Source organism: Tiliqua scincoides, chromosome 11 (assembly GCF_035046505.1).
Source record: "Tiliqua scincoides isolate rTilSci1 chromosome 11, rTilSci1.hap2, whole genome shotgun sequence".
Lineage (NCBI taxonomy): Eukaryota > Metazoa > Chordata > Lepidosauria > Squamata > Scincidae > Tiliqua > Tiliqua scincoides.
In genome coordinates this window covers 10969757-10994875 of record NC_089831.1, presented here as the reverse complement: position 1 = coordinate 10994875, position 25119 = coordinate 10969757, and the positions used below count along the sequence as shown (strand labels likewise).

At 45.9% G+C, this 25119-nt stretch overlaps 2 pseudogenes; one reads left to right on the top strand and one right to left on the bottom strand.

Annotated features, from left to right (window-relative positions):
• Window positions 1-17293: 17293 nt before the first annotated feature.
• LOC136662832 (5S ribosomal RNA) lies at window positions 17294-17413 on the bottom strand (annotated as a pseudogene).
• A 6609-nt stretch (window positions 17414-24022) lies between these two features.
• On the top strand, window positions 24023-24142 carry LOC136662880 (5S ribosomal RNA; annotated as a pseudogene).
• Window positions 24143-25119: the final 977 nt, after the last annotated feature.

Here is a 25119-nt window from a genome sequence, read left to right as displayed (position 1 = left end):
TCTTTCCCCCATCCTAGCAAGGGAGCTCAAAATATTGAACTTGCCTGTGGCTGTATGAATCTTTGAGAGCAAATGGACTACCCAACAAGGTTCTCTTTCATGCAAACCTTTGAGAGTGGCCAGTGGTTGAAAGGTTCAACCTTTCTTGAGCCTTTGCGAGGGATCAAAACGATGGGGTGCAAAGGCTCGAGTTCTCGTAAATATTCACGTGGAACACATACAAAAGCTTACTTTTGCCAGGAGTGACCTCTCGCATCTGTGCTCCCAAAATATCCTCCACTCTGCAAGCTCTCGGTGGCTATTTTGAGAAAGCAGAAGTGTCTTCTCTTTGCTCATCCATGAGATGAGATAGATCAGCGTGGCCCATGGCGCACACCAGGATTACCTATCCGGGTGTGGTGCAGTGTGGGCAAAGCCTTACCGTCCTACACCATGACCTCCAGTTTCCACAACCGGCCTTTGTACAAACCCACACTGGGCAGCTGCTTCCCCCTGGAAACCAGGACATAGTCTTATGAGGTGACAGGCATGGTCTGTTTCATTGCATTCTGCATAAAATTACCTTTCCAATGATATATCACATGATGGTATTATTCAAAAAAACAAATTTTCCCAAAGGTTTCCAAACTTTAGGCCACTAGTGGTGCAACCCCCTGAGGGTGTCACCTGGTGTGGTCCATACCCCCTGTACCCTCCCATGACAATACTGAGGTGCAGTGCGCAGCTTCCCATTTTATCCACTGTAGCTGATGATAAATATTTTGAACTGTTGAGAATATATCACATGGCAAGGATGATTAGAATACCTTCACCAAAATGGCCTTCTTGGCTGGTCAGTCATTGGGGAATAGGCTATGTCAGAGTCAAACAATGCCCTGTAAACAGGTGGAGTAGAGCCTTTGGCCCCCTTGGTGTGGGTGTGGACCACCCATGAGAATGATTGAGGCAAGCAACTGAGGTCTGGGGGAGGCAAGGAGCAGCCCCAGTCACATTCACTTCCCTTGTTTGGGGGCTTAATTTTTCTGTTGCCAACAGCAGCTGCTTAGATCGTAGGAATATAAGAAGAACCCCACTGGTCAGGCCAAAGACCCATCAAGTCCAGCTTTCTGCATCTCACAGTGGCCCACCAGATGTCTCAAGATAGCAAGATGCCTGCATCCTGGTGCCTTCCCTCCCACCTGGGATTCGGAGGTGGCAGAACAGATTCTGGTTCCGTTCGCCCCACACGTCAAGTGGGTAGTTTTGATCCTTTTTATTTTTTGTGATGCCTGACAATTTGTAAATTTGCCTCGTTGCCAAGGTGACGGGTGCTTTCTACCAGACACTCCTGGTAAATAAACATCCCCGGTATTGCTGGAGAACTGCATTGGATTTTCTTTCTTTTCAGCATGTCCCGCTTGGCTGAGAAGGGACAATCTGCAGCCCTTCATCATCCTCGCAGCCCGCTGCCTGTATGAACTCCTTTTCTTTTCAGTTCTCTTCCGGGCGAGGGAGAGTTTTGCAAGCTCAGAACAAGAGCTTCAGCAAAGGGGCAGGAGTGATGTGACCAACTTGTGTCACGATGGAGGCTTTTCCAGATTGTGTTTCAGTCGAACAGGAAACAAAACCGGTGTTGGCCGTACAACGAACTGCAACACGTTCTGTCCACGTCCATAAACTGCATTGAACATGTGTCCATGATGGTACGTAGAACAACCACATAACCAGATGCTGGCCACCAGAGATGTTGTCTTCCTCCATGACTATGCTTTCAAAAAGTAGACGGTGATGGAAAACATAAAGAGAGCCCTACTGGATCAGGCCAAGGGCCCATCTGGGCCACCTTCCTGTATGTCAGAGTGCCCCCAATAGATGCCTATGGGAACAATCCCACATCTTGACCCACATACCATGACTCCCATATCTTGTTTCCACTCCCTTGCATTGGAATTCTAAAACCCATACTGTCACCTGCGAAGGACTTTTCCTCCCTAAATTTGTGGATTCCCATCTTAAAGGCATCCAGGCTAGATGCCATCACAACATCCTGTGGCAAGTCCCATTTATTAATTACACAATGGGTTAATGAAATCTTTACTTTGCTCTGACTCCTGCCAGTCAATTCCACAAATATGTAATCGTATGGTAGCCAAGACAGGCACCTTTCTCCTCCTCCTCCCTGACTGTAATTTCAAAAAGAGCAGTAATGCAGAAAGGAAGGTCATGGAGAAAGGGAGGAACTGAGTGGTGGCCTAGAATGACTCATATCTCTACTTCCTCTCTCCCCTACCCTCTCTATGCCAGTGCAGATGGAAAAGATGGGAGGAGCTGACCTCACTGGGCTTGCCACCCTTCTTCCAAATCCCTCTCCGATCTTCAAAGTTACTTCTGTTTAACTAGGAAAATTTCTAAAATTAATTCTGGAATTTCATATTTGAAATACAGGCACCCCCCCCCATCCGTGGATCCCATGTCTGCAGATTGATTTATCTGTGGTTCTCTGCCCCCCCCCCACCCCATGCCTATTAATTGCCTTCCTTTACTTGGGTGTTACCCTGCACATGCCTGATCTCGTCTGATCTCAGAAGCTAAGCAGGATCAGGCCTGGTTAGTACTTGGATGGGAGACAGCCTGGGAATACTGGGTGCTGTAGGCTTATACCATGATTTCGGAAGCTAAGCAGGGTCAGGCCTGGTTAGTACTTGGATGGGAGACCGCCTGGGAATACCAGGTGCTGTAGGCTTATACCATAGTCTACCAGAGTCTGAAGGTTGCCAACCAACCAACCTTTGGGGAGAAAGGCAGAATATAAATCTAATAAATAAAATACTATGAGCCAAGTGCTCATGTCTCTCTTTTGCAGCTTGTTATAGAACACTAGAAGAGGAATGGAAGAAGCAGTCAGCCGGAATGCTAGAGAAGGGAGCATTCATTCATTCATTCAAAAGAAAAGCTAAGAGGAATAAGGAAGCATTCTGGTGGTTTCCTTCCTCTAGCATTCTGGCTTACTGATTCTTGCACTCCTCCTCTAGTATTCCACAAGCTGCAAAGAAAGAGACTTGGGTAATTGGCCCCACTGTAAGTATAGGATTCCCTTTTCTTTGTGGTTTCAGTATCCACAGTGGTGGGGGAATATATCCCCCATGGATACAGGGTGGATGCATGTTTTAGAAGCCTGGTGGGAAAAGCGGGGGGCGGGGGGGGCTGCTTGCAACATGCTATCTTAGTGTTCCTTGCAGAACAGTATCTGGAAAAGAGTGTCCTTGACCAATATGGGGCAGGAAAAACAAAAGGGGACATTTGTCTACCTCTAACCTAAACCTACCTTGGCATGTATATTGAAACCTGCAGGATGGTATGGGGTGAAGAATTTTTTTATGGTTTTGGGGTACTGGCGTGACGATGCTTTGAATTAACACTGCCTGCCTGGGTAATATAGTGGGAGAAGCTAAGATAGATGTGACGGCATCAGAAATGGACATGTCCAAGTGGGGACATTAATAAAGAAATGAGAATTTCTGGGATGTGTCCAGTCTCATCTTTTCTGAAGCGAAAAGATTTATAAGAATTAATTTGAAACCTCAATTTCTAATAATGAGAGCCCATATTTTAATAGACTAATTCAGGTTTGTTTTTGTTTTGTTTTTTTAATTTTAAAAATCACCTCTGCAATTGGTGTATAATGAAGCTGAGGCACATTAGCTCTGACAAAACCTGAATTTGGGTAGGAGATAGATTTCCAGAAGTTATCTGGGGTCCTTCAAAATATCCGTTGCCGGTACAGTGGAAACTACTTGAAAAAAAACAAATGATCCAAAGCAGATTTTCATCCAGCAGTTATTACTTCCCTCGTCCCCACCAAACAAACCCATTTATCCAGAGAACCAGATGCTAGGGGGATTTCATGAGTGCTGTAAATGTCATTCCCCTCTCAACCTGGGTTTGGTGACATTTGAGTCTCGGGCAGGACGTGCGTCAAGGGATCTCCCCATGGGGGCATACTTGAGGTTGGCTAGAGAGGGAGAGGCAGTCTTCAATGCAGCTTCCGTAGAGGTTTGTTTGCATTGGTTCAGCTCGGTTCAGACCATCAATTTTGTTTGCTTGAAGGGATTAAAAAGCAAGATGGGCACCGATCGGGACCATGAAGCAGAGATTTCTACCTTGATGGGGGGAAAATGCTGAGTTACATGAAGAGATGCTGTGCCTAACGGAGATGCTTGAACCCAGAGATGCTGGGTTTCTCTTTGCTTCACGCAAACTCCTCTTTAATATATTTTAGGAGAGATGGTGCAAGACTAGTCTCGACAGTTCAGCTATCTCACGAAATTCCATTCTCTCTCTCATTGGGATGTAAACCAATCTTGTCTTGAGTGAGTCTTCCTGCAGGGGAAAAGTACTGGTACCATGCTAATGTACATAACAGAACCTTTTTAAAAAATGCACAAAGCTAGCCTTCTGTTGAATCCAAACATTGGTCCTCCTAGACCAGGAATAGAATAAGGTTGATTGTCCCCTTGAGCATATGAAAAATGCCTCTTTCTCTCCTTGAGGAGCAGCATGTAATCGCATGGAGTGAAGAGGAAGGGTATATAAATTACAGTAATGACCTTTGGAAAGTGGCTGTAATTCAGTGGTAGAGAATCTGCTTTTCCTGCAGAAGGTTCCAGGTTCAATCCCTCATGTCTCCAGGTACAGCTAGAATTTTATCCTTACCATGCATTCCCCAAATAAATACAGCCGACAACAGGTATGGAATTAAAATGGGCCACTTTATTGAATTACAACAAGATGGCAACAAGGCAACAGCAGGGTAAACAATACCCATCCCAAGTGTGGGGTTCTAAGTGGGGGAAACGGCCCTAGCCGTCTACGTCCCCCAATCTCATAGGGCATCCACCTGACTCCAGGCGTAACTCAATTGTTATTAAGCCCGCCTTTCACCGTCGCCCGAAGAGGGTAAGTCAGCCAAACTGCTACGCCTTCAGGTCACCCCTGCAAGGTCCCCAAGTTCAGACAAGGGGCTAGCCAGCCTGCCTCCTCGAGCCGGTCAGGTATCATGGGAGCGGTTCTGGTTCACCCCCTGCCCTTGCTGACTTAGATTGGGGTCGCTTCCCAGGAACGGACTGAGCTGAACCCAGCGCCTGCGTGCTGGAATAAGCTCAGCTGCCCCGCCCCCTTAGGCAAGCCAGCCAATCAGCTGGCAGCAAAGCCCTGCTGCCAGCTGATAGGGGGAAAAGCCTGGCAATTATTGCTAGCGCACCACAGAGGCGCGCTAGCAGCTCCTCTGAAATCCAGCAGTGCTGCTTCCAACATGCACAAGTATTGTCTACGACAGTGTTCTTCAACCTTTTTCTTGCCATGACCCCAATAAATAGATCAAGTATGAGACTGGGTACCCACCATTGATCCTGCCCCCCCTCCCAGGACCTGATCTGCCCATCTTTGACCCTCTCTTCCAGATGAGTTAGGGGCAGAAAGAGGGTAAACGTGATAAGGGGGTGGTCTACACTGCCCAATGCCACACTCAAATTTACAGGGAAGCAATAGAGATTCAAAAACGCTCTAACAATATGAACAGAAAGGAGGAAACTTTGAGCATGAGTAGCGCTTGGTTACCAGCCCTTAAAAACGCTAGGATCCAGGACTTTGGAATAGGAAGAGAACTGGGCTGTAAATAGCACATAGCCCTTTACGGAACACATGTTGAACAAGATTAGTGGGTGTCAGTTGCTTTGGGGTGAAATGGACCATCTGTGGTTCTCACCTCTAGTCCTTTGAAAATGCCCACCACAGTTGTGGGCGAAACATCAGGAAATTAAAATCTCCCTAGACCAGGGGTCTCCAAACTTTTTGGCCAGAGGGCCGCAACAAATATCTGGCATGGTGTTGAGGGCTGGAAAAAGAATTTAAATGTAAAATTTAAATAAATAAATTAGAGATGGAACTTAGAAGACTGAATGGGCTCATTCATTCCACCTCTCTGGCCCTCAGAACACCCTCCAGACACAACCAGAGCACAGCTGGTTGTGTTCAGTTGAGTGGGCCAGAGGCTTTCAGGGGACAAGAGCCTGGCTTGCGGGTTGGATAGAAGCTTGCTGCGAGTCGCATCTGGCCCCCAGGCTGGGGTTTGGAGACCCCTGCCCTAGACCTTGGCCAATAAGTCTAAACAGTTCTTACTGCAACAGCCATGAAATACCAACCATGAAAGTCTTAGATTATATCTCAATATTGACCTAGGTCAGCGAGTCTCAACCGGTGCGCCACAGCACATTGGTGTACCGCAAATGGTCCACAGGTATGTTTTGGGAGTTTGCGGGAGGATCGTTTATTAGTAGGGGGATGTTCCCCATTTATTAGTAGGGGGAAAACTGACAGTGTGCTTTGACAATATTAGCGTCTTCTCAGCGTGTCATGAGATGAAAAAGGTTGAAAATCACTGCCCTAGATGGACCGATGATCTGACTCAGTAGAAGATATGATTTGTGACAGCTTTGAGAAGATTGTTTAGGGACAGTAAATGCTAGAGAATCTGTGGATTGGATTCATTCAGGACTTAGCTCAGTGTTAGACAGTGTTTCCGAACATGGCACTTCCATTTAGCCATTATAGCTAATCGCCACCAATAGACCTGTCTTCCATAAATTGGCCTGATTCCCCTCTCCAGAACCATCTTGGATACCCTGAAGGATTTCCATGGAAGAAAAAACTGAATCAAGAGGCCTTGAGAATGAATTGCTTACAAAATAGTAAAAATAAAACTATTTGGGGGATAAGAACCATCACGGGTTAAACGTTGATACTGCATTTTTTCACAATGAATAAATCCTGGATTTTAACAGCAAAGAATCCCTGAATGTATTGTTTGCAAATATCTGCTACAGTGTTGAACTATAAGTAGGATTAAAAAAATAATAATAACTATTTAAAGTATGTTTGAGCCAATGTGCAATTAACTACGGGCTGGTTGTTCAAACCATTGTTCAGTGCCTTTTTTTTGTTTTGAGAGATGAAGGGAATACTCTTCATTGCAACAGCATAAACCGTAAAGCCAGAATCCGGCACAGAACTAGATAGGCTTCAGCCAAATCACATCAATGGGTTTATACATTAATGTCATTAGTTCTGTTTTGAAGGCATTCGCTCTTGTCTTTTTAATTGTGTGGGTTTTTTGTTTTTTTTTTCCTTGAGCATTTTATATGAAGTGTTGAATTTTGCTGTAAGATGCCTTGAGATGGTTTGTTTACTGAAAAGCGGGGTATAAATACTGGGAATTAATTAATCAACCGCAACGTACGTGATTTCAAACAAGGAAAGGGGTGGCTAAGGAAGAAGCCATTGTCTCTCGGATGATGTTTCCAAGAACACAGACATCAATCGCTTGTCAAATACTCGTTCTGCATTTGGAAACTATTGTAATATTGTGTTGAATCCTTCCGTTCCATTGAGCAGTGCGTAGCGCGACAAACACTAGAAGGAACGTCTTATAGAGATCTCTGCGGTTCAGTGTTGCAAAGAAATTTCAGATGTAGCTCGGCTCAATGGGGGGCGGGCAGAGAGACAAAGAGAGAGAGAGAGAGAGAGAGAGAGAGAGAGAGAGAGAGAGAGAGAGAGAGAGAACAAAACACAAAGCATGTCCACAGTTCAGTATGGAGGAGGCTAGAGAGAAAACAGAGCAATTGAGCCCATTATTTATGTCCATTAGTCTGGGTAATGGACTGAACAAACAGCCCTCCATGGCCTTTCCAAGGCCTCCTATTATCAAGCATACCCCTGTGTGAAAGGAGGAAGGAGGTCAATCAGTAATGACAGATTATTGGTTTGAAGAGGAAGCTGTGGAGGGATGATTAGTCCTGGTGGAAATGGCTGTAAAGAACGCCTCTCCTTACCTGTAAGCACCGGGAGGTGAGCGGGGACAACTCACTAAATACTGTGCAAGTGTACAGTGCCTGGATAGGCACCCAGGCTGATGACAACATGACATGTGTCTAGCCAATCAGTAGGCTTTGAGAAAACCAATGGCCAAGACATTAACATAGAGGCACCCCCCTCCCTGTATCCACAGGAAATATGTTCCCCTGCCTCAGCACGGATACGGAAACCACAGATAAAAGAGGACCCTGTACTTACAGTAGCACCAAGCTTCTGTATTGGAAGATCAGAAGATCATCAGGTGGATGCTGTGGTGTTGACAGCGATTCCATGTTTTGACAGCTGGCTGACAGCTCTGGGAAGGGCAGGGCTGGCTCCACAGCTGTAATCAATCAAGGCCAATGGAGACCTGGGTGGACACCTGAGCTTCATTTGACCTTGATGGGACTTTGAATGAGCTAAGGAGGTAGCTCACAGCTGAGCTGTATTTGCATTTAATGGGACACAAAGGATAAAAGGCAGCTTCAGAAGGACCAAACCCTACCCTGACCCAGAGGGAGATGCTACCTGACCCAGAGGAGACCCGACCTGACTGGAATTTGACCTTGGACTGTGACTTGGCATATTGTTTCTGGACTCTGATTTGGCACCTTGCATTGACTAACTGGCTTACCTGGACTTTGACCTTGGACTGCGACCCGGCATATTGACTTTGGACTGTGATTTGGCAATCTGCATTTATTGGACTGGGATTTGACTCTGACGCGTGCTTACTACCCGGGTGAGTTAGCAAGGGGAAGCTAACCAGCCTTAAGTGGGCACAATACCTAGTGGGGAGGAGCTGTGACACAACAGCTTCTTCTTGGCAGCCTGTTATAGAACTCTATAGAGGAACGTGAGAAGCAGTCAGCCAGAACACTGGAGAAAGGGGACAGTCACAATGCAAACAGGAAGTAGATGCCTCCTGCTTCTTGTCAGTGTTCTCCCCTCCATGGCCCTCCATGGAGCTCCCCTCTTCTAGCATTCCGGAAGGCTGCTTCTCCTAATCCTCTCTAGCATTCTAGAACAAGTTGCCATGGAAGAGAGATGAGTGTTTGGCGCTATAGTAAGTATAGGGTCCCCTTTTACAGATGAGTAATGGGCACCTGGGCGAGCAGAGAACTGTGGATAAGTGAATATGGTATCCACAGATACCTGCAGACCCCTAGGCAAATTTCTCAGCTTGCCTCTTGCGGAGCTTCTTCTTAGCTAAGGTCCTTGGAAAAATGTTTCAAAGGTAGTACCTGGATGGTCCTGTGGATGGCATCCTCCTCCTGCTGTAGAAGAAATCCCAAAGCTCCACACCCTCTTGAGGACCCCCCGTGGCCCTTAGTGAACCGAGAATGCTGCTGTCACCACATCAGCATCATAAAAAGATGGAACAAAAGTGTGTGTGTGTTGTTGTTTTTTAAAGCAAATATGACCGCCTTCACATATTCATTGATTATGAATCGCCTATGCTGACTTCCATCAAAGATCTGGATTTCTGGAGCCAAAACATTCTTCATTTCCAGCCTGTGAACCGTTCAGTGATGCCTGCAGATTTCAAACGGGCTGGCTTCTCCGTTCTCCAGGGTAAACAGAAAGCTTCAAGGAAGAAAGGGGAGGCAAAAAATAAAAGTGAGGAATGCAAATGCAAAAATCTTTACGGTCACTTAGAAAATGTATTAAATGCAACACTGATGTCAATATAAATGCAATTTTGGGGGGTAAAAAAAACAGCTGTAGAGAAGCATGTAAGAAAGAATCCATTACTCGTCTTAAAATCTTCAGAATGGTATTAATCCAGTGACTGAAAACAGATGCATTTTTTTCCAGCCCTTGTTCATTTTAAATGATTTGAGCAGCTCTGGAAGTATTCATGAATTCAGGTTTCCTTACTCCCCTAATCATGTTGTCAGCTTAAAATTCACATTTAATTAACCTCTTCACCGAAGGCATAAATCAATACGAATACTTCCAATGCTTGCCATACTGATAGTGATTTTCACAGGGAGGGAGGCGACTGGAAATTAGGCATCGAGCTGCCTGCAGGTAAAGCAGCAAACCAGTTGCGCAGACCGGAGCGGGGTGGTCTCATAAATGCCGTAATGAATGGCCTCGGAATGGGATGGGAAGGCTGTTCATTTCGGATTCCTGCGGAGAGCGGAGATCCCGAGAACGGGGACCGATGCGGCGCTAATGACAATAGAAGGGGCTGCCCAAACCGCGCAGAGCTAGTATATTGCTCAAAACGACACTGGGAAGCTTAGCAGCGGCCAAAGGGATTTGCAGGATGCGAACCTTTTGGGTTGCTGAATGGGGAAGTGGTTGAACCTGAAATCGGCATATTCCATTTCCACTTGGCAATCTGTTCTGATGTCTGCTAAGGCTTCAGAATGATTGATAACTATAACACACCCTCATCTAAAAATGAGATTAGATTAAATTGGATTAGATCAGTGATTTTCAACCACTGGGCAGTGGCACACTGGTGTGCCACAAATAGTCTTCAGGTGTGCCTTGGGAGTTTGGGGCAAGGTTTTCTCCTTAGACTTTATTCAAGGCGGTTTACACAGGCAGGCAATTTAAATCCCCGTAGGGATTTTTACAATTTGAAAGAAGTTTCTATCTTTCAAGAAACCACAACATTCAGATGTTACTGTCTTGATCTGGCCGCACATTCTGGCCTCCATCCTCCCACGCTCAGAGCAGATGGAATAGCTCGGCTTAGCTTGTCAGCTGCTTCAAGGTCGCACGGTGCCGGTGGCCTCGAACTGGCGACCTGTGGATGTTATCTTCAGGCAAATGCAGGCTCAACTCTCTAGACCAGACCTCCTGCCCCGAGGCCCATAGGGCCATTGGGGTATGTGAGCCTCCAACAAGCAGTGTGGATGCCTTGTACATTGTCAAAAAAAAAACAAAAAAAAACAAAAACTGATGGTGTGCCTTGACAATTTTAGCACCTTGTCAGTGTTCCATGAAATGAAAAAGGTTGAAAATCCCTGGATTAGATGGCATAGTACTTGTGTTATCCTGCCCAGGGCTCTCTTCTTCCACCTGCTCTAATAAGATAAAAAGAACCCCACTGAATCAGGCCAAAGGACCCATCTAGTCTAGCTTCTTGTATCTCACAGTGGCCTACCAGATGCCTCTGGGAGTGTGCAAGACAACAAGAGACCTGCATCCTGGTGCCCTCCCTTGCACCTGGCCTTCTGAGGTAGCCTACTTCTAAAACCAAGAGGTTGCATATGCCCCCTTCACGGCTTGTAACCAGGGATGGACTTTTTCTCCAGAAATCTGTAGAAGGGAGAAAAGGAAGTCATCAAGGCAGATGGGTGAGCAGATGCAGTTTCCCACCCATCATGAGCATTTGTTGAGCTTGACATTCATTGGATCGGGACCCTTCTGATGGCCTTGCGTTCCCCTTTGCCTGGCCTTTGGTAAGCCAAACCTAGCTCACAGAGTTGTTGTGAGGACAAAAGGAGGGGAGGAATTATGTATACAGCCCTGATCTCCTTGGAGGAAGGGTGGCATAAAAGAGTGAAAATAAATAAATATTATTAAAACTTAGGGTGCAATCACAACTGACCTTTGGGCCAGCGCAAGGCCCTTGCACAAACCTGGAGGTATTGCAAAATGCCATAAAGCACCTTTGTGACACCAGGAGAGGAGGAAGGCACATCTGCACACCAGCCTTGGGAGGCTGACACAGGCCCCACACACCGGTAAGTTCGTGCCAGTTGAGTCAGGCCAGCGTGGGGGCTTGGGGAGGGCAGGGGGAGGGCAGAACAGGGGCTTACCAGGGAGGGGGAGAGTAGGCAGCCTGCAAGATCATGGGTGGGCTAGGCCCAGGCAGAGGGGTGGAGCCACGATCCAGTCCTTGTGCCGGATCCTAACCCTACTCACGGGCACCTCAGTGCAAAGCCAGCTGCTCGGATCTGTGCTCTTTTGAGGTGGCACAGATCTGAGTAGACCCATTGGGGTTGCTGCCATGTTACCCAGGGTAAGGGGAATGAATTCCCCTTGCCCTGGGCTGAGCTGCAGGCAGCCCCAACCTTGCTGTGGATAGGGGGGCAGGCCAGCTTGCCTGCCTGCTTCAGTGCAGGTTAGGTCAGGCTGCCCATCTTTGAAGGAGGAGAGACAATTGCACATGGAGTCACACTCAAAGGGAAGGAGGCATCACCATGTTCTTTCCTTCCTGTTGAATATGGTTGGCAACCTTCAGTCTCGAAAGACTGTAGCCTACAGCACCCGGTATTCCTAGGCGGTCTCCCATCCAAGTACTAATCAGGCCTCACCCTGCTTAGCTTCCGAGATCAGACAAGATTGGGCATGTGCAGGATACTTGCCTGCCTATTCATCAAAGTGAACGGGATGGCCAATTCAATGTGACCTGACACATTAAATTAAATTGAGGCTCCATGCAGAACACCATTCAGCATTAAGCACCCAGACCAAGAGATGAACCAAACTATCATATGACCCCAAAAAAAGTTGGAGGCATTTTGGTGTCTGCTAGAGTAGAGTTGATTCCAAGGTATAAATTAAATTTATAAAAATCAAAATGGAAACGGAAATATTTCTAAATGTTTGTTGTTACCATTAAACCAAGAAAAGGTTAAAGACAGAGATCTCTACCTGGGCCTGCCCTGCATGCAAATGTAGTCCAAGAAGACAAACAAAGGGACCTTTTTAAGAAGTCTCACCACCTTATCCTTAAAATTCCTATTGACCTGAATGACTGGTCGGGAAAGTGCACTAAAAAGAGACAGGTTAGCAGCCTTCCAGCCATAAAGTGCGGCCGTTAAGTGCAGAGAGGCTAATTATTATCATTGGACAACTAGGGCAGAGCAAAAAGTTAATGAGCTTAAAGTGCACTTGGCCTCTGTAAAACGAACACCGAGGAGGGCTCTGTGTTTATTGTCTCCCAATGATAAAAATGTGCTCGGCTTACAAGTTTTAAAGGAGATGCCCTTCGCTCTCCATCGACCAGATACATACAGGCCACATGGCATTTTTTAGGCAAGTGCTCTCCTGGTCAGGCATTGGAGCTAGTCTGTTCCCCCCTGATTGGTTAAAGATTCTAACTTTGATTCATGACCTTCATGACATGCAATATTTATTTCTTTTTCACATTTTTATACCTCACTTCCACCTAGGAGCTCAGGGTGGTGTACATAGTTCCCCCCTCCTTTTGGTCCTCACAACATCTCTATGAGGTAGGTGAACCTGAGAGGGAGTGACTGGGCCAAAGTCACCCAGGAAACTTCACGGCTGAGTGGGAATTTGAACCGGGAGGCTCCCAGCCTCCACAGAAGCCAGAACAGGGCGAACAAAGCCAGTAGCACCCAAGTCTTACAATGACTTCATGACGTTGCATGATGTCATTGTATCACATGACATCACCGCCCTGGGTGCTGGGGCAATATGTTATGCCCCTATCAAGAAGTTCCCTCCCAAAGCTTAAAGTAACTAAGGGGGCTGCATTTTTCCCATGTCCACAGTACAATTAAACAAGGGTTTAGGATCTCTCTCTTTAACGCCTCCATTCTGATCCCAATTTAATCCCTGATACTATTTTAATGAAGGCGGGGGAACCCTCAAGAACAAATTATTCACACCCAGTTTGATCCCAGGATTGGGTTAAAGTCTATCTTCCTTGCAGACGTGAGACAAAGGAATTGCTTCCCCCTTTAATACAGTGGACACTTGGTTTCTGTGGGGATCCATTCCAGGACCCCTGCAGATACTGAAATCCACTGATGCTGGAGTCTACAGGGGGCAGAGTTGCGGTGTCGCAATTACATTAGGACCATGCCAGGTCCTCCAGAAGCTGCAATGGGCTTCCCACGGCCCATTTCATGTACCTTCTCCCCTTTCCAGAAATTCTCCAGGACGTGACTGGAAACCACTTCTGCTTTGCATTCTCAACTTCCGGTAATGTCCTGGAGATTACCTGATCCACAGGAAGGCCCATGAAGTGGGCCACGGGTCTCCCTGGGCCTCAGAACACCTCCCAGACATGACCAAAGTGGCTTCTGGTTGTGTCCTGGAGGTCCTCTGAAGCATGGTGGAATCCACAGATGCCAAGTCTTTGGACAGCAAGGGCCCGCTGTATTCACTTTAGCACCAGCTGGATGTCTCCCAGCATATATAAAGAAGGATGGTGCATTTTTTCTTTCTCCCCAAAAGAAAATCTGGAGTAACCAACTCTGTGCCTCTCCGTCTCAACTCACTTTTTATGTCACTCCACTTCCTGGTGTAGGAACTGTTGTAATTATTTCTGAAGTTGAAAACCCTTCTTAGAGAGAAAGGAAGTAAAGGACAAACACAGAATGCAGAAGCTAACTGATAAATAGTTCATTATATTTCCTCTAGCCCATCCTGTCAGGAGAGGAAAAAACGCAAATCAAATTAAAAGACTCCATCTCACCCCTTTCTTCACCCCAAAGACAATTGAATTCAAATCTATTAGCTGTAGGACCGCATTTTCACAGGGAAAAAATTCTAGTTTTTCCAGGATCATCAACACTAAACAAACTTGGTTTCTGCTCAGAGAAGCATTTATTTCCTCTCAAGGAGCAGTCAGGAGGAGATCTTCAAAACAAGGGCACCAATCTGTGGTGTCACTAGGGAGTGCAGACGGGGAGGGGGTCAAATTGGTAAAATCTTGGTATTTTCGAATAATACCATCATGTTATATATCATTTGTGATTTAATGCTGAATCTGAGGAAACAAACCATGTTGAAATATCTGTATTCCATCAAAAATCTGTGAAAATCTTGGACTTTTTGAATGAGACCATCATGTTATGTATTTTGTGGTGCATAGTTTAAGGCAGAATACAATGAAACAAACCGTGCTAAAATATCTGTATTCTATCAAAAGTCATGGCCAAATAACCTGAAAAGGAAAACACAACTGCCTTATGTAACAAAAAGTGGCTTGCCCTAACTTAAAACTGAGCAATGAGACTGATTCTTCTGAAAGCTAATGTGGTGTTATGATGACACAGCAGGGAGCCAATGAGATGAGTCAGCTCTCATTTCCATGTATCAGAGCTAATACCAGAATTCTTATTCAGTTGTGTGAGTGTCATCAAACTGACCACTGTTTTTTTTTTGTTTTTTTTTTTGTGGGTCGCTGACTTGTTGGGTAAGCTGCACTGTTATATATTAAAATAAACAAAGTGAATAGGGGTGACACCCAACCTAGCGATGCCACTGCATTGAGGCTGTGTGTATGATGTTGCCATTTATTCTGCCTGATCTGGTCCAGAAGTATGTCCATCACGGGGGCAATGTAATGAGCTCTCACACCAGGTGACGTAAACTTTAGTGATGCCTCTGGCACCAATATTGTACTAATGTCAATTTTTTAATGTGCTGTTATTGGAATCAACAGCATCAGGTGGGACACTGAACTGACTAAAAGCATTTTGGGGAGTCTATTCAGATTGGATAGAAACTTTCCCACTGTTCAGTTGCTTGCCAGCGTAAGGGGCTGGCGGGTAGCCCCTGGTCTGGATCACATGGACCACCTCAAATGCTTTCTGGCTTAGGGTGGGCTTGCATGGTCCGGCTGCCTCTGTCCCCTATGGGGTTGACCATGATAAGTTCACATGACCATTTTGATGAGGTGTATATCTTAGAGTCAGGGTGGGAATGCCCACTTGGGGGGTTGGCCAATCAGCTGATGACTCTTCATTGAACCAGCATCTGTACTACAAATGATCATTCCTCACATTTCCATCTCTGTAACTAACTGAATAAAAGCAGCGGCATTGGTAGGGTGTGTGTGGACCACACCAGGTGACATGCATGGGGGGGGGAGGGGGACACCATTACTGGCCAAAATTTTTAAAAACTTGATATTTTTGAATAATCCTATCATGTTATATATCATTTGATGCATAATTTCGTGCAGAATGCAATGAAAGAAACTGTAGTGAAATATCTCCATTCTATAAAACATTAAACACAGTCCTGGAACGTGCTGGAATCCCTAGCATGTATGCACTGCTGAAACAGAGACGCCCGCGTTGGCTCGGTCATGTCGTGAGAATGGATGATGGCTGGATCCCAAAGGATCTCCTCTATGGAGAACTCGTGCAAGGAAAGCGCCCTACAGGTAGACCACAGCTGCGATACAAGGACATCTGCAAGAGGGATCTGAAGGCCTTAGGAGTGGACCTCAACAAGTGGGAAACCCTGGCCTCGAGCTGCCCGCTTGGAGGCAGGCTGTGCAGCATGGCCTTTCCCAGTTTGAAGAGACACTTGGCCAACAGACTGAGGCTAAGAGGCAAAGAAGGAAGGCCCACAGCCAGGGAGACAGACCAGGGACAGACTGCACTTGCTCCCAGTGTGGAAGGAATTGTCACTCCCGAATTGGCCTTTTCAGCCACACTAGATACTGTTCCAGAACCACCCTTCAGAGCGCGATACCAGAGTCTTTTGAGACTGAAGGTTGCCAACAACTAATAAAACATTATAGCCAAAAAAACTAGGGGTGTGGGGGGGATGGTACATCACCGCACCCACCATCTGGGGCATTGCCCTGCCCACTACATGGGAGGAGGTTCATCATGGGGTTGATGTGGGTTACTGAATAAAAGTGACACATTCACCCACATCTTTGTCTCACATTTATTGGGGAGCACACAGGAAAAGTGATGTATAAAATAAATTTAAAAACACAGTTTCCCTGCCAGCCCGGGGTGGCCACGCCTGACCCAGCCTGCCATATCCCACAGTAAGTCCTTGGTAGACTCCAGGCAAGAGTCTCAGGACTAGGATCTCATCAAGGTCCCCCCAGTTCAAACAGCTGCTGTGCTGGACATAGTTTTCATGTATGCGAGCCGTCACTTCAGGTTCCATTTCAACCTGTCACATTTCATTTGTGAGCTGGCTTTTTAGAGGAGAGTGGGAGCCAGCAAAGAGGCAGGGCCGCCGATAATAAGCAAATATAATAAAGCTCGAGGAAGTACGCAATCATTAAAGCTGACATCCCTTCACATATTTATTAATTATGGATCCATTGAGATAATGAGCTTTGTTTAAATTGCTGACAGGGGCATTATGCTGTGTTGCGAGGCACGCTGGTCCAAAGGCAACTAAGTAGGCACTACCCGTTTGCTGGAGGAAGCCGTCAACTGTGTCGTGAAGTTCAGTAAATGCCAATACGATGGGTGCGCCCTTAAGTTTTTTGAACTGGAGGGAAATTTGATGGCATGGTTGGTTGGCAACCTTCAGTCTCGAAAGACCATGGTATAAGCCTACAGCACCTGGTATTCCCAAGCGGTCTGCCATCCAAGTACTAACCAGTGCTGATCCTGCTTAGCTTCCGAGATCAGACAAGATCGGGAGATAGTGTTCAGTATAGGGAGATGGTTGGCAGCCTTCAGTCTCGAAAGACTATGGTCTAAGCCTACAGCACCCGGTATTCCCAGGCGGTCTCCCATCCAAGTACTAACCAGGCCTGACCCTGCTTAGCTTCCAAGATCAGACAAGATTGGGCATGTGTAGGGTACCAGTTGCTGCATGATGCCTTTGCCAAATGTATAGCTTTCAAGAGTGCAGTTCAGGGTGGGCCTGGGAAGATTCAGATCTATCTAGTTTCTTTAAATCAGGGTTCTCCAAACTTTTTGGTACAAGGGCCACATCATATCTTTTATACATCTTTTAATCTCGCCCCCCCCCCCAAAAAAAAAATCAGTTTCCTATAAAATAATGAATGAATGAATGAATGAATGAATGAATGAGTTTTAATTGGATCTTGTTTGCAATCAGCAAAATCAGACTTGGCTAAAATCAGATTTTACAAATTTCCACCCCACCCCATACATATCACCACCTTCCCAGGTGGACATGATGTCAGGTTGCTGATATTCTACTATCTTATGAGCTTTGTTAACTTTTTTTGTTAATTGGGAAATAAATAAAATAATAATGTCAGGACATCCACCTGCAGTTTGAATTTATTTATTTATTTATTTATTTATTTATTTATTTATTAAGGGCACAATCCTAACCAACTTTCCAGCACTGACATAGCTGTGCCAATGTGGCATGCATGGCATCCTGCAGTGGGGAGGCAGTCAAGGAGGCCTCCTCAAGGTAAGGGCATGTTTGTTACCTTACCTTGGGGCTGCACTGTGGCTAGGTCAGTGCTGGAAAGTTGGTTGATTGCACCCTAAGCCATATAAACTGCAGCCCCATCTCTTCACCCTCTCTTTCCATCACTTCGACCACCTACTGGTTGGTGTGTGAAGCTCAAAGCCTACCTCTCAAAGGCTACCCTTAAAGGAATGCCTGTAGGTGCAGAGCCTTCTGGGGAGGTCTTCTACGGAAGCATCTCCATAGCGGAATGCTCTGCGGTTACCTGGCATACTATAAGAACATAAGAAGAGCTCCACTGGATCAGGCCATAGGCCCATCTAGTCCAGCTTCCTGTATCTCACAGCAGCCCATCAAATGCTCCAGGGAGCACACCAGATAACAAGAGACCTGCAAGGCTTCCTGGGAATTGTAGTTAAGAACATAAGAACAGCCCCCCTGGATCAGGCCATAGGCCCATCTAGTCCAGCTTCCTGTATCTCACAGCGGCCCACCAAATGCCCCAGAGAGCACACCAGATAACAAGAGACCTGCATCCTGGTGCCCTCCCTTGCATTGGCATTCTGAGACAGCCTACTTCTAAAATCAGGGGGCTGCACATACACATCATGGCTTGTAACCCATAATGGATTTTTCCTCCAGAAACTTATCCAATCCCCTTTTAAAGGCGTCCAGGCCAGATGCCGTCACCACATGCTGTGGCAAGGAGTTCCATAGACCGACCACACACTGAATAAAGAAATATTTTCTTTTGTCTGTTCTAACTCTCCCAACACTCAATTTTAGCGGATGTCCCCTGGTTCTGGTGTTATGTGAGAGTGTAAAGAGCATCTCCCTATCCACTTTATCTTTCCCATGCATAATTTTCTATGTCTCAGTCATGTCCCCCTCTTTTCTAGGCTGAAGAGGCCCAAACGCCGTAGCCTTTCCTCATAAGGAAGGTTCCCCAGCCCCGTAATCATCTTAGTCGCTCTCTTTTGCACCTTTTCCATTTCCACTATGTCTTTTTTGAGATGCGGCTACCAGAACTGGACACAATACTCCAGGTGTGGCCTTACCATAGATTTGTACAACGGCATTATAATATTGGCCGTTTTGTTCTCAATACCTTTTCTAATGATCAAGCCTAGAATTCAATTCAATGCATAGAACTGAAATTTCAATTCAAGCATAGAATTGGCCTTCTTCACTGCCACCGCATACTGGGTCGACACTTTCATCGACCTGTCCCCCACCCCCCACCCACCCACCCCCCTAGAGCTCTCTCCTGATCTGTCACAGACAGCTCAGAACCCATCAGCCTATGCTGAGGGCTGGAATGTTAAAGCTTCCCAAAACCATGCTGAGGATTGGGTACAATCTTCTGGTGGGCCGCATTTGGCCTCCGGGCCATTGTTTGGAGAGCCCTGCTTTAAGTCATGGCTCACCCCCTTCTTACTTATTTTATTTATTTGAAACATTTACATCCCGGCCTTCTAAAATAAATCTAGGCAACTAACAACAATTTAAAACACATTCACATTTCACGCCGAATGATAATTCATGTGTCATTGGGGAAAATAGAAGCTTTGGGAGCCCATGGTAGTTTTGGGGTGATTACACAGCCTCACCACTAATAGAAAAGCCCTGCTAGTTCAAACCAAAGGCCCATCTATTCTGGCATCATAGATTCAAGGGTGACCCAACACCCAAGCAACAAGATCTCCCTAGGTCTCCTGCAATTCTGATTGATTGATTGATTGATTGATTGAGACCTTTATTGGCATAAAACAATTTCCAGGAGATAGAAACAATGGACAATATAAAATGCACGCAATAAAAACATGAACGTAATTAAAAAACATCGAACTCCTGCAATTCTGTTTGCGACCTGGATCTCATCAACCTGTGTCTAGCTCCGTATATCACTCCCTAAACCAATTTGGTAGCTTTCCTAAACTCAGTGTGCATCAGCCGTGACCTACATTTATTGCTCTTTCTTTCCCCTTCTTGCAAGAGTGAAAGCAGAAATCCCTGGAGCTTATCCCAAATACTAAGCTACAGAATCTGTGTGCACTGGGACTTCCGTGCCTGTGCTTTGGCTACCGGCTGACCTTGAGCGTTTGCCCTCGGTGATCCCTGTGCGAAGCACTCTTTCTGTCTCTCTCTGGACCATGTGAAAAGGAGCCTCAGGTCAGGCACCAGATGGTCTAGTAAAAAAAAAAATCCATGCAACCAAGTCGCCTTCAGGTGTGTGCTGAATCGTGCCTTCCCAGCCATCTCATCATTGTCTGCATCAACTGATTTAGGGGGAAAAATGCTGAGTTAAACATTTAGGGCCTCGTTAGCAAAAAGTTTGCCTTCGTGCAGCTCTGCAATGCTCTTTCCTCACCAGGATGACTGCTAAGCAGTCCCTACCACTGTCTCTTCCATGCAGCTGGATGCTCCCGCCCTGCCTCGCGTAGAAGGATCTGAGAATCATGGGAATTTATCTAAGGCAGCAGAGACAGACATCGGGATGTGGCACAACTTCCAACTAGGCGTACCGGAGAGCACTGCAAAATGCGGCATTTTCCCTAAAAGCCCTTGCAGCAGCGCTCGGCAAATTAATGCGTGCTTCTTTATTGAATAGATCAAATATTCTTTATCGCATCACAGTCCTTCCGAACAAGAAGCAACTTTCGCAACCACTCAAAGCACCCGCACTGATCTAATATTTAAGTGGAACATGACAATGTTACAGCACAAGGGAACAAACTCTATAGATGATAAACCATATCTTGAAAATTGTTAGTCTGATAATGAGTAAATAATAACATCCATTTTCCTGCAAAACCCACTGGTGGCATTGCGGCTGTCTCGAAAATCTTAAAGTAAGTCAATTTGACCATAAGCACAATTTTCCAGAGGCACTCTAAACAACCTCTAATGCTACGGTTCCCCCCCCCCCCCAATTTGCTGCAGTTGTGATTCTCAAGGCAGTTAACAACAAGGCTATGTAGTCTAGCTCATTTTTCTGAAATCAACCTTCCACATACTCAGATTCAGGTTGTGAGTCAATCCACATCCCCTGATATCAGCTGAGGCACCAAAAAGCTCTTCCCAGAAGCCTGCAATTTTCTGGCCATCCCTGAAAACTCTATGCTTATTTGTTTAGAATATAGACAGTGCTACATTTTAATCAAAGCAGTTTACAAATCCGTGGCTCACATTTTAAAACATGAGTCAGGGGAGGAAAAAAAGAAAAGGTGAGAAGTAGAGGTTGGGGGGAGAATGGGGGAGGAATATTCATTCATTCATTCCACCTTCATTGGCATAAACAATCCAATAAGAAAACAAATGTGATTACTTTGGTTTACCAGTCCTCTCCCAAATTCACTGCCTATTTACAGCTGGTGAATATGGGGGGAGGGGAATTTTGGAAATAGAGGGTAGAAGTTTTATGTTGTTATTCAAATACCTTTATGACACTTGGTACTTCGCCAAGGGGGGCTCATATGGCCCCTCGGTCTCCCCCCTAGTTAAGGAGGAGGCACTGGAAGATTAGTGCCCCCCCTTCTTTTTTTGTTCAAAGGGGAGCCTCCACAAGAGAAGGAATGGGGGTGTGAAGCCATTTGCAGGGCTGCAGAGTGGTCTTCTGAGTTCCTGTAACTGACTTATGGGTCGCACCATACATTCTGGAGCAAGCCAGGACCCGGATGTGGCTTAGTGGGGCTCAGAAGACTGCTCTTCAGCCCTACAAATGGCACAGTTTTGCAGCACCACAGTAGAGAAGGCTTTCTTTCTCATTTTTTTACTCTTAAAAATGGTTTTCAAAGGGACTCCACTATCTACGGTTCTCAGTATACGTGGTGGGGGGCAGGGGGAAAACGATTCCCCATGGATACCAAGGGGCTGCTCTACTTGGTCAGTGACTACCCGAAGCCACCTAGGCAAGGGGAAAAACCGATTCCCCATGGATACCAAGGGGCTACTCTACTTGGTCAGTGACTACCTGAAGCCACCTGGGCAGGGGAAAACCGATTCCCCATGGATACCAAGGGGCTACTCTACTTGGTCAGTGACTACCTGAAGCCACCTGGGCAGGGGAAAACCGATTCCCCATGGATACCAAGGGGCTACTCTACTTGGTCAGTGACTACCTGAAGCCACCTCCTCTCGTGGCTGGGGAAGTATCTGTGTATCCCTGCCATATATATCCCTGCCGTAATGGAAGGGTCAACTGGTCTTATGGGCACCCTCCTCCCTCCAGCTGCCTGCACAAATGTATGCTTATTTTTATGTACTTTAATATACTCATAGTTTGAACGTAAAACTCAAATGTGCGTGGCATGCAGTGTGTGTATTTCAGTCCACTTATAAGTTTCACTAACAGCTCGGGATGCTTTTTATGGGCACCCATGAAATAAAAAAAGGCATAAATTTGTATCTGATTTAAATTTTTATAACCAGAGTTACACTGAACATTAAGTAGGCCATTTTCTGCTAATCCACAGTGCAGTGAATTAAGCTGTTTTGCTCAAGTTAAAGGGAGAGGAAAGCCGTCCTTTCCTTTCCCAAATGTCCTGTTAAGTTTCAACAATCTGAATCCCTGGCTGAGAAGTGCATTCATCGTTACTGTTATTTGATTCTCCATGGGCCAGTTCTTAGCTATTCAACAGCACAATCCTATGAATGCTTACTCAGTAATACATTCCATAGCGTTCAATGGGGCATTCAATAGTGTCCAAGGAAAACGGGCATAGGATTACAGCCTTATGGTCCAGTCCTATTGGTGGGTCATGCTGACAGGACGTGCATTTCGTCAGCGTAAACAGCTTTGTGACTGTCGTGAACGTGAAAGCACTAGTACATGGGGCCTGGCCACTGCCACAAGTGGTGAGCAGTTAGATCCATACCAAGATGGACACCAGATGCCCACCAGAGCACATGAGGCAGTGTAGGGGTTGGAAGGGAGGTGGGAGGGGGTGGAAGAGGGCCAAGGATGGACAGAATGGGGGAGAGGTGTGATGGGGAGGAGGGCAGATCAGGCCAGGGAAGGGGGCAGGTTTAGTGGTCAAAATTTAACTCGCCTTCCTGGGCCTGATTCATCCTCACAGGTCCACCTGGATTTGTGCCAGCTACAGAGCTGGTGCAGATTTGAGTTGACCCATTGTGGCTGCTGGGGTTTACCCCAGTTGGATATGACTGGGCCCTATGAAAGGATTTATAAGCTCCTCTCCAATACTACTCCAGACAAATTACCCCCCCCCCCACACACAGCTACATTAAATGAAAAACAAAATTGATATCTGATCATGGTTCCCCAGTATAAGGTTTTGTGGTCCAAAGTGAGCACCTGGTACATGGCTTCCTGGACTGGAGATCATAAAGGGATTTAAAGTCACAAGAACGGTGGCAGAAGTGGAAGAAAATATGTTGTGTGAGAGCTAACAAGATCCCCTTAGACCCTATTATTTCTGGGTTAGACAACTTACTGAGTAGCAAGAACAGGTCTACTGGTAGCTATTAACCATGACGGCTTGGAAACATAGATTCCAATACATTCGTAGGCCACGGACCCCTGATTATCGGATGGGAGGACAGAACTCCACAAAAGGGAATGATGGCCATCATAATCTTGACCTACTTATGTGGACTTCTCTGGGGCATTTGATAGGCTACTGACAAAAGGAGTGTGCTAGGTGGACATTTACCATAGTTGGCATCCTTCAGTCTCGAAAGACTACGGTATCGCGCTCTGACCAACCCAGTAATGGTGCAAGTGCTTAAAGAAGAACAGGAATGAACTGCTCCAGGGCCACTCAAGTGAGTGGGCAGTGGTGTCACTAGGTCTTGCGAGGGGGGGGGGAAGTGGAGTATACTGGGTGACACCCTCGAGAAGTATGTGTGACACCACTACTGGCCAAAATGGCGAAATCTTGATATTTTTGTATAATACTATCATGGTATGTATTATTTGATGGGTATTTAATGCAGAATGCAATGAAACCAGCTGTGCTGAAATATCTGTATTCGATCAAAGGTTATAGCCAAATAACCAAAGAAACATCTGCCTTATTACAGCAACTGTTACCCTGCATATGCCTGATCTCATCTGATCTTGGAAGCTAAGCAGGGTCAGGCCTGGTTAGTACTTGGATGGGAGACCGCCTGGGAATACCGGGTGCTGTAGGCTTACACCATAGTCTTTCGAGACTGAAGGTTGCCAACCAAACATCTGCCTTGTGTAGCAAAAAAGTGGATTTCCTTAATTCATAGCTGACGATTTAGACTGAGTGTTCTGAGATCCACTGGGGTGTTATGACACAGCAGGGAACAAATAAGGAGTTAGTTTGAGTCAGCTCTCATTTCCATGTCTCAGAGCTCAAACCAGAACTCTTATTCAGTTGTGTGACTGTCATCAAGTTGTCCACTGGCTTTTGGGTGGCTACTGATTTGTTGGGTGATCTATATTGTGACATATAAAAATAAATAAATTTAATGGGGGGGGGTGACACCCACTCTAATGATGCCACTACATTTAGGCTGTGCGCCTGATATTGCAATTTATTCTGTATGGTCTGATGCAGGAGGAGGTCCAGCATGGGGGTGACGCAGTGAGCTCTCGCACTGGGTGACGCAAACTAAGTGACGCATCTTTGAGTGGGTCTTCCGCTAATTCCCAAAGACCTAAAGAAGACAAACAAGAGATTTTGGAGGAATTGAGCCGGATTAAAATCGCAGCTTTAAGGTGAAGGATTACCAAGTAGCCAAAGATATGTGACAAAAGACGCAACTGTTTTTCAGCTTTGATATGTGTACATGTTCAGAGGTTTGAAGAACGGAAAATCTTCTCATCCCAGTTGGGTATTAAGAGTCCTTTCCCTTTTGATTTGAGACCTCCCTGGTTTTAAGGAGGATGTCCAGGATTTTTTGAACAAGGACAAGTTTCTTCTCATCTCGGCAGTAAAGTGCTCAGCCTGTTTGATGGCGATCAGATCAAAGGCAAGTTTGCCTTTTATATTTTGAATGCGTGCGTTTCAATTAAGCAGCACACCAAAGGCTCAGAAATGTGACATGCCCTTTTAATAAACATTTTGAAATAAATGTCTATTTCAGAGAAAATGTGCAGGTGACTTATTTGCTTGTTCCACACACTCATGTGCGTGCATG